This window comes from Mixophyes fleayi, chromosome 9 (genome assembly GCF_038048845.1).
Source record: "Mixophyes fleayi isolate aMixFle1 chromosome 9, aMixFle1.hap1, whole genome shotgun sequence".
In the NCBI taxonomy this organism is placed as follows: Eukaryota; Metazoa; Chordata; class Amphibia; order Anura; family Limnodynastidae; genus Mixophyes; species Mixophyes fleayi.
Window position 1 is genome coordinate 8,455,018 of NC_134410.1, and position 9,099 is coordinate 8,464,116.

The window sequence follows — 9,099 nt, forward strand, 5'->3', positions numbered from 1 at the left end:
CTTTGAATATGGACGTGCGCTGACCTGTTTTACATGCGCATTACGTCATACTTGCCAACATGGGCAAGATGATTCCCGGGAGGTCAGTTGTGCGTGTGGGGGCGGGGCTCAAAGAATTGCATAATTACCTCCGCCCCCAAACCGGACATCACTACTCTGAACCAATAAAAACAGGGGGCGTGACCACAACGCTGTGCCCATGATGTCCCTAGGCACTGCCCTCTCCATTTATTTTACACAGCCATCCAGGATCAGGGAGAATTGCCTGCTGTCCCGGGAGTCAGGGAGAACTCCTAGAAATTTGTGAGTCTCCCGGACATTCCGGGAGAATAGGCAACTATGCATTACGTTCGTTTTGCGTGCCTTAATGAATCAGGCCCAGAGCCTCCAGAACCATGTACATTACTCAAGGTGAGGTTTTATTAGTGACCTATATAAGAAGTGTTAGATCTAAAATTCTGACCCAAGTCAGCCTGTGGTGTCAAGTATATCTGGAAGCGCTTCAATCAGCTGGAGAGAATTGACACAGACCAAGTTCTGTATACAAGGAATATTCTCTAGTTTATTGATACAAAGATACAGGTTTTTATAGGCTACTGAATAAATGAATCCTACGTCATATGCATACAATAGTTTATACCACTAGTTTATGAGAAGCGCTACTGATTAACTTTCTCACGTATTCTTGAGGTGTTTACTTTTCTCCCCCTTCTAAGGACAGATGAGCCTATTATTTCTTATCTCAAGGGGAGTTGGAGATATGCTATGTGCAACACCATGGATACAGTTCCCATACTACCAGCTGGATATGAAGCTCATTATTGTTTTCATAACTGGTTACATTCTTCAGGTGTTCCCTATTAGTTCAACTTCAAGGCCATAGGCTCACATATTGCAAAACTGCAAGTTAACAGAAAAATGAATAATCTCTTCTAGCAAATAATATTTCTATACAAGTTACAATAAAATGGCTGAACAAAGGCCTTATGAGGCCTTAACAAAAAATCATATTTAACATTTCCCATCTTTTATTCAATTTTCGACCCTTTCTCCTCCTACCTACCTAATCCTATCTATAGAACCACATTCTTAATAAGCAGGTACTTATACACATGTAGAAGGCCACATGCATAGAGTTGGTCCCCTTAGGAATCTGTCAACTCATCCCCCACTAATAAGCCTGTGATCCTCCCTGTCCTAACTTGATTTATGAGGAGATGCATTTTGGCAAATGTCCATGTCTAGAAAAGATGGTTTCTTAGAAGATGGTTTCTTAAAAGATGGTTTCTTAAAAGATAGTTAATGAGTCTATAGTAGTTCTGCAGGCCTTGCATGTCCTTTGTTCAATCTTTAGTAGTTTCTTGTTGCAAACTCTGCAGTTCTTTGGCTTTGCTAGTCCAAATAATTCATGACACTCATAGTCTGGTCAGGTTTCAGAAGTAATTTCTGTGATCATCAGAGGTTCGGGATTTTCAGTGGTTCCCTTTTTGGAGAGACAACAATCAAGTGTCAGTAACTTCTTAATCAGCCATATATTTAGTTTCATTATCACCTATACGATCAACAGGATTGCTAAACCATTTGCTACTAATGCCAATATTTCCAATATCCAACATGAATCATTACTGACAACTTTACCAATGAGGTTATGCATCTGCACAAAGACATTTTCAGAGTTTACTCTACTATGAGTGCAAATTGTTGAGCACTCCTTCCCATATGTTTCTCACAGTGGCATAGGCAATATGTCACTTAACTGTCTGTTTCATACTGGGTTAGGGAGGCCTTAATCCCTACTTCAGTCACAATTATTCTGGCAAGACATATCAATACAATGAGACAGTCATTTCTATTTATCAGAACAAGACTCCCCTGATTTGAAGACTTTGCAGTGTTATGCGTGAATCCAGGTGTCTCTTTCCTGTACTTTCACTGCCATGGGAGTCGTCAACAGGACTTGATAAGGACCCTTGTATCTGGGTTCAAGACTTCTCCTGATGTGCTTTCTCACGACCACCCAGCCCCCCAGGGTGCAGTTTATGGGTACCTGTATCAAAATTAGGGTTTGCAATGGAGGAGAATATTTGACCATGTATTTCAGTTAGTTGTTTCTATAATAAGGCAACATAATTCAACAAATCACTATATACATGGTGTAGTTGCTATGGAAAATAACAGCCTGTTCTGTTTGCTGTGCCAAACAATATCTCATATGGTGTTAAACCTGTGTCTTTCCTAGCAGTATTTTTTACTGAGTGCAGGTAAACATGAGATCCATGGCAGACCTGTTTCAGCCATTATTTTCTGCATTTTCAATTTCAGTGTACCATTAAGGCGCTCCATACATCCTGAACTTTGGGATCTGTAGGGGGTGTGATAGTTTCGGGAATCCTTGCCCCGTAAAGTGTATCCCTCTGTCACTTACAATGACCTCTGGTACACCATATCATCAGATTACCTCATTCGCAATTTTCTTGGCTAATGCTTTAGCATTTGCTTTTCTATACAGCCATGTCTCCAGCCAGTGACTAAAGAAGTTGACACAGACAAGCACATTCTCAAAGCCCGAGCATTTGGGAAGTTATAAAGTCTATCTGTATCCTCTTATAGGGATATTATGTCTGGGGTGTGCTTTTCCATAGGACAGACTTACTCGGGTTACTTTGTGCACAGACTAGGCATTCTGCCACTAACGACTGTGCTGCTTGGGCGAACCCTGGTACTATCCATAAGCTGCTAGTGAGTACAACCATAGCATCTTTTCCCAGATGCACTTTCTCGTGTGCTATATTGGCCATAATGGGATAAACTACTTTTGGCAGACACAAACGCTGACCTTTACACCACTCCTTGCACTTCTAGTGCTCCATGTATTGCCCAAGTCTTTTTCTTATTTTCTGTTGCTTGTCTTTCCATAAGTTGGAGTGTGCTCTGGTCAAACAGGGGTCAGGGGGTCACCATGTAAATAGACTCCCCTTGGGGTACTGGGGCTATGGCGGCTTCTCGTGCGGCCTGGTCTATTTCACTTAGCTTCGGGGGTAGTATCTCTGTGTGTGTCTTCACCTTCATCACTGTTTGGAGGACAGCTGGAATGCAGTGAACAGTGCCCTGGTATGTTCATCATATTGACTGGTTTGCTTGCTGAACCCATAAGGTCCCTACTTTTCCATACAGGGCCATAATCATGCGCAATTACAAATGCATAACTTGAATCAGTGTAAATATTTACTCTTTGTCCTTTTGCATATATGCATGCAAGTGTCAGGGCCTTTAGTTCAGCTTCTTGTGCTGACATGTGACTCGGTAGAGTCTGTTGTATCACTATTTCTGTGTGTGTGGTTACAGCACACCCTGTATACGGGACAGGATCTATGTGATAGTGTGAACCATCTACAAAAAGAGTGATGTCTGCATCTGGTAATGGTTTATCTTTAATGTGAGATAAAACCAGAGATTCTTGTTTCATTAGTTCTATGCAATCATGTTCAGAAAAATTTTGTTTGCATTTTTTTTTTTCCTTTCTTTCTGTTCAAGCTGGAATGGAATTCCCCCAAATCCCTAGGGTAACCCCAATATATACAGGTACTTCTCCCATCTTTTGAAACTTGCTGCAATAAGGCAGCAGGATTCAACATTGTGCACTGCTTAAGTGTAACGTTACTGGGAGTAAGCAGTGCTACTTCATTAGGATAGGCTTCAGTAAGGAGCATGTGGAATCCAAGGAAAAGGTTCTTGGTTTCTGAGTTCCACAAAGTTTACACTCATTAGATGGAGTGTACAGTACAACGGTTAAGACAGATGTGGTAACTTTAATTCTTCTGGAAGAGAAACACTTAGCTTAAATAACCTGTTAATAAGCCACATCATCAGTTCTATTAGTGTATATAATAATGTGTTGGGCCACAATACTCACAAACACATTCCTGCATTGGGTGTAAACCCCTGTAGTCATGGGTTGCTCTTTTCTTTATTTGGTTGGGTTAAACTTTCATATTAGAATTTTCTAATTATGTATAATGATCTATACATTACTATGGGCCTGAGTCTGGTTCTTCCAAACTTGGCTTTCCTTTCTAGTCTAGTACACATCTACAGCGCACAGCAAAGGAAAATAACGTGCAATCTATATTCCTCCTGCTAATATCAATGAACTCCCCTCTCTGGTCTCCCTTGGACCTTTAAAAAACTTAAAATACAGTTTACTCAGATTCCCCTTGTCTGAAGGTCTTAACATATATCTGTGAACATGAGAGGCTCTGGGGCCTCTTGTGCTTCCTTTTTTTTTTTTTTTTGTCTTCTAATAAAAAAGGAAAGGGAGGAAGAAAATACACAGTGCGCTCGGCAAGTGTTATATGTCACTCATTTCACAATAGGAGGGAATGTCCTTTGTGCTGTATATCTTCATACTTCGTAAATCTGGCCGGTAACAAATGTTTTGCTTGTGCTTGGTTTCTGTCACAACGTACGATACCGTTAAGGTAACTGGGTGTCCTAGCACAATATCTATACTCTTTTCAAGCACTAAAGCAGAGTAGTATGCAAGTGACCTTAGCTTGCGACCATGTATTTGTGTCAGTACTCCTTGTACATGTGCACTGACTTCATAACAAAATAATGTGAAAGGCTTGTCATAATCTGGCAAAGCCAGTGCTGGCGCTGAAGTTATTTCAGCTTAAAATTGGTTAAACATTTGGTTCTGCTCAGAGGAGAGTATAAATGGCTTGCTATGATCCAGAAGTGCTAATGCAGGAGCACATACAATTGCTCTTAAAGTCTTAAATCTTTTTCATTTCTGTAAAAATATAGAATTCCCATCAATGCATTACCATACCCACAATAAAAAGAATTATTTACAGTATATGACAATTATAGCACAGTAAATAAGGGCAGTAAATGTCTTTACAAACACTGATTTACTCAAAACTGTAATGAGGATACAAATAAAAACCTTTTGCTTTCTGCACATACAGAAAAACCACCTAGTTCATGCATTTGCTATGCGAATAGCACATAAACTCTAATATCTCTTTCCAAAACAAGGTAATCATTACTCAGAAGAGTTTACGTTATTTAAATCCTTCATTAGTTTATACTTATGTTTGTTGTGGTGCAAAGATGGTGCATTGGAAGTTAAATCAATGCAATCTGGATTGCCTAATGGGTCTTTGCAGCTGGAGACCTGTGAATAAAAAAACTTTTGCATAGAGATTAACATTTATTTACTAGGAATTACTGTAACTGTAACATGCGTGTATACTGTTATCAGGTAACCAGTGAACAGCTGCTAAAAGCTTAACTGTGACGCTATGCGTTCCATGCCTTGATTTCCTCAAAGGGGCAGTCCCTAATTTCACAAATAGAGAATGTCAAAGTGATGAGACCTGGGCGAGTGTTCAAAGCCACTCCTTTCTTATCATCTCTTAGTACAGCCCTTTTAAATGACACTAATTAAATTTCCGGGTTTAGAAACATTCAATCTGGAATCTTGGTTCCAAGTATTCAACCATTTTAAAAGCAGCACTGTCTCATAAATCAGAGTACTCTCGTTAGACACAATACATTGTGTCTGTAAATCATTCAACATTTTCTCAACAAAATCTCTCTCCCGTGACCAAATATTCACACATATTTCTAGATTCTGTGATTTTCGTGTTCAAAGTAAAAATATATTCACTTAAGTCTCGCTCACAGACGACATTTTATCTCGTAACATTTCTTTAAAGGCATAACAAACCCTCCTGATTTCTGAGAACATTCATCAGCGCCATTTTAACACAGATAAAAACAGCATGTAAGCTCACTCCCACAATTCTCAACTTCATTAAAGAGAAAGCTATATTTCTGAACTTCAGAAACAAAATTATTTTGTTCAAATACAGAAACGGCTTGTTGGATCCCAGCCAGCTTTGTTCTGACACTAGTACTTATAATGATAATGTACATTATTTACAATCTTGTCCGTGCAATCGGACCAAACATTTTAAAACTTCTTTTGTATCTTTTTAAAAGCTTATCATTAAGCAATGAATGTACAACTTTTTCAACCTTGAAACATGTCTCTTGTAAAAAACGGACAAGACAGACAAACATTGTGATTTAAAGTAAATCAAACATCTCCCTTATAGAGCACTAAGACAGAGAACAAACAATGTGAATTATCACGGATCTCTCTCACACGCAGTAAGACGGAGACAAAACTCACATACAGAGAAAGAAAACTTAACTGACATCTTCCAGCCTACTGCTGTGGAACTACAAGTCCCAGCATTACACTAAATACAAGTTAGCTTCAACATGTTATCATCAATCAGCACTCCGGACACATTTTTTCAATTTTACATACATTGTCAAAAAACAAAAAACAGTGTGCTTCTTATCTCAACACACTGAAATCATTTACACAGAATAAGGGAGGGGCACATTTCACTTATTCAGCTGCACAGGATCAAACATACATTTATAATATACAACCTACTTGATTCATTATTCAGCTTCCGATGCATTTAGCATATCCACATATATTTCGACTTTTCAGATCTCTTAACTTTCCTGTGCCACCTCAAACAATCTCTTGGGGTTTGATCTCAATACCCCTTTGTTCTTGTCACATTACCACTTGCAACACCTTTGTTTCTCCATCCACACATATCTTTGGCTATCCCCGCTTTCTTGAAAAATTCCCTGCAGACCTTCTACTCCCCCATTTCCTTAAGTCTTTGTGCATCATATCTATGAGGGAGCTGCTGTCATTTGTTTACTATCTATATTACTCGTATTGACAGTATTCTGTTGAGTCCAAATCGGGACTCTTATCTAGTTTCTGTGGGTTGTCCTTGCACTGGACGTCCCGTTCTGTGGACTCCTTGTACTGGATGTCCGTGCTAAATAGCTTCTTTGACAGTATCTGGGACGAAGGTCTTTTGGAAATCTCTCTTACACAATTTGGGCAGATTACAGAATCTCCCTTCTTTGATATACCTCTGGGGATGGTGTCTAAAATGTTCACTCAATGTTCAAAACAATAACTCTCTAAATCCCTCTATTCCATTACATGCTTCTTTGATCAATGTCTTATGTGACTTTTATGCTTTATACATAGGTACAAACACATGCACTCAAAATTCAATCATCTTTCAAAAATCTAATCAACAATACAATTACAGTAAACAAATTGGGTTAATACTGTATTATATTAATCAGATGATACTTGAGACTCACAAATTCGCGTGTCAGGTGCCTCAGACAGACATGAGGTGACCCAGACTAGGAAGACCAACGAGTAGAAATCTACTGACCGCGGATGTTGGGGTTCAATGTGCTGGGAAACCTCCGTTGTCTGTCTTGTAGCCTGCTGGACAGCGAATCTCTGTGGCGACCTCCAAGTTGTTAGATCTAAAATTCTGACCCAAGTCAGCCTGTGGTGTCAAGTATATCTGGAAGCGCTTCAATCAGCTGGAGAGAATTGACACAGACCAAGTTCTGTATACAAGGAATATTCTCTAGTTTATTGATACAAAGATACAGGTTTTTATAGGCTACTGAATAAATGAATCCTACGTCATATGCATACAATAGTTTATACCACTAGTTTATGAGAAGCGCTACTGATTAACTTTCTCACGTATTCTTGAGGTGTTTACTTTTCTCCCCCTTCTAAGGACAGATGAGCCTATTATTTCTTATCTCAAGGGGAGTTGGAGATATGCTATGTGCAACACCATGGATACAGCTCCCATACTACCAGCTGGATATGAAGCTCATTATTGTTTTCATAACTGGTTACATTCTTCAGGTGTTCCCTATTAGTTCAACTTCAAGGCCATAGGCTCACATATTGCAAAACTGCAAGTTAACAGAAAAATGAATAATCTCTTCTAGCAAATAATATTTCTATACAAGTTACAATAAAATGGCTGAACAAAGGCCTTATGAGGCCTTAACAAAAAATCATATTTAACAGAAGCACTGATGTAAAGCAGATGGATGTTATTTTCAGTTCAGAATGACAATATTCACTAAACAATACGCTGTTGACTGATGTGGACTACTAAGTGCATAATTGAGACTGTGATGTGGCTGATAGTAGATTATAGATCTCATTTTTCTGTCCACCTTCATTTTCTGTAACCTATGTATGTTGTTGGACATGTTAACTTGTTTTTTTTTTTCTTTAAATTTAAAATAAAAATTTGTTCCCTCTCCAAGGCACCATTTTTCATTCCTACTTCTTTCTCCCCACACAAATATTATTTTCTATTTCAACTTTGCGCACAGCACAGATAGGAAATGAAAAAGTCTTTCCATAATCATTAATACATTTTCTCCGCAGCTTGTCTGTCTTTGACAATGTGACAAGATATACACAGTAAAACATTTGTCCTCTTGAAAAATAAAATATCAACAAGTAAGCCTCTCTGCAGGTGACAGACACCGAGGCGAAAAAGAAAGGAGTTTGTAAATCATGGCTCAATATATTTTCACAGCTAATAAATTAAAGAAAAGCTTCACACAACTTGGTGAGACTTGTTCACAAGACTTGTTGTACGACATTTTTTAATAGAATGGATAATAGAAAGTGACTGCAGATATGTTACATAACAGGGACAGATGGAAATGTACTTTTTAGTAGGAACCTTGAATTGACTTCCAAGAGACTTCAGATTCCTTCACTCCTGGAAACATTTTCACACTGAACAAATGTTACTGTCCCCAAAGTTACAGAAATCATGAAAAACTGATTATGCTTTGCTGCATAAAGACATTTTAGAAATTAATAATAAATTGCCCTGTTCTAATGAGTGCTTTGTGTGATGTTCACAAATGTCAGATTTTTGGGCCTTTGGGAAAAACGGACAACTGATCCCCAAATTGAATTGTTCATATATGAAAAATGAAGGTAAAGGATTTATTCAGTGTTAATGCAGCTCTGTTATTACAAGCAACATTTAATATAGTAACTTCTCCACATTTCCTTACCACTTCCTGCATCTTAAGAACAATGTCTTAATGAGACCATTCATCATCAGATAGGCTGCAGTGACCTTTCTTCCATGTGTGAATCCACCTATCTATACAATGCATTTCTGAAGAGCAAGTCAA

General features: G+C 38.5%; 2 long non-coding RNA genes across 2 annotated transcripts; both read right to left on the reverse strand.

Annotated features, from left to right (window-relative positions):
• Positions 1 to 535: 535 nt before the first annotated feature.
• LOC142101811 (uncharacterized) lies at positions 536 to 7,960 on the reverse strand. Its single transcript, XR_012679150.1, has 2 exons — positions 7,219 to 7,960; positions 536 to 1,483 (listed from the first exon to the last, which is right to left on the reverse strand). It is a non-coding gene; the product is annotated as an uncharacterized LOC142101811 (long non-coding RNA).
• Positions 2,592 to 7,212, reverse strand: LOC142101810 (uncharacterized). The gene is made up of 2 exons (XR_012679149.1): positions 4,548 to 7,212; positions 2,592 to 3,832 (listed from the first exon to the last, which is right to left on the reverse strand). It is a non-coding gene; the product is annotated as an uncharacterized LOC142101810 (long non-coding RNA).
• Positions 7,961 to 9,099: the final 1,139 nt, after the last annotated feature.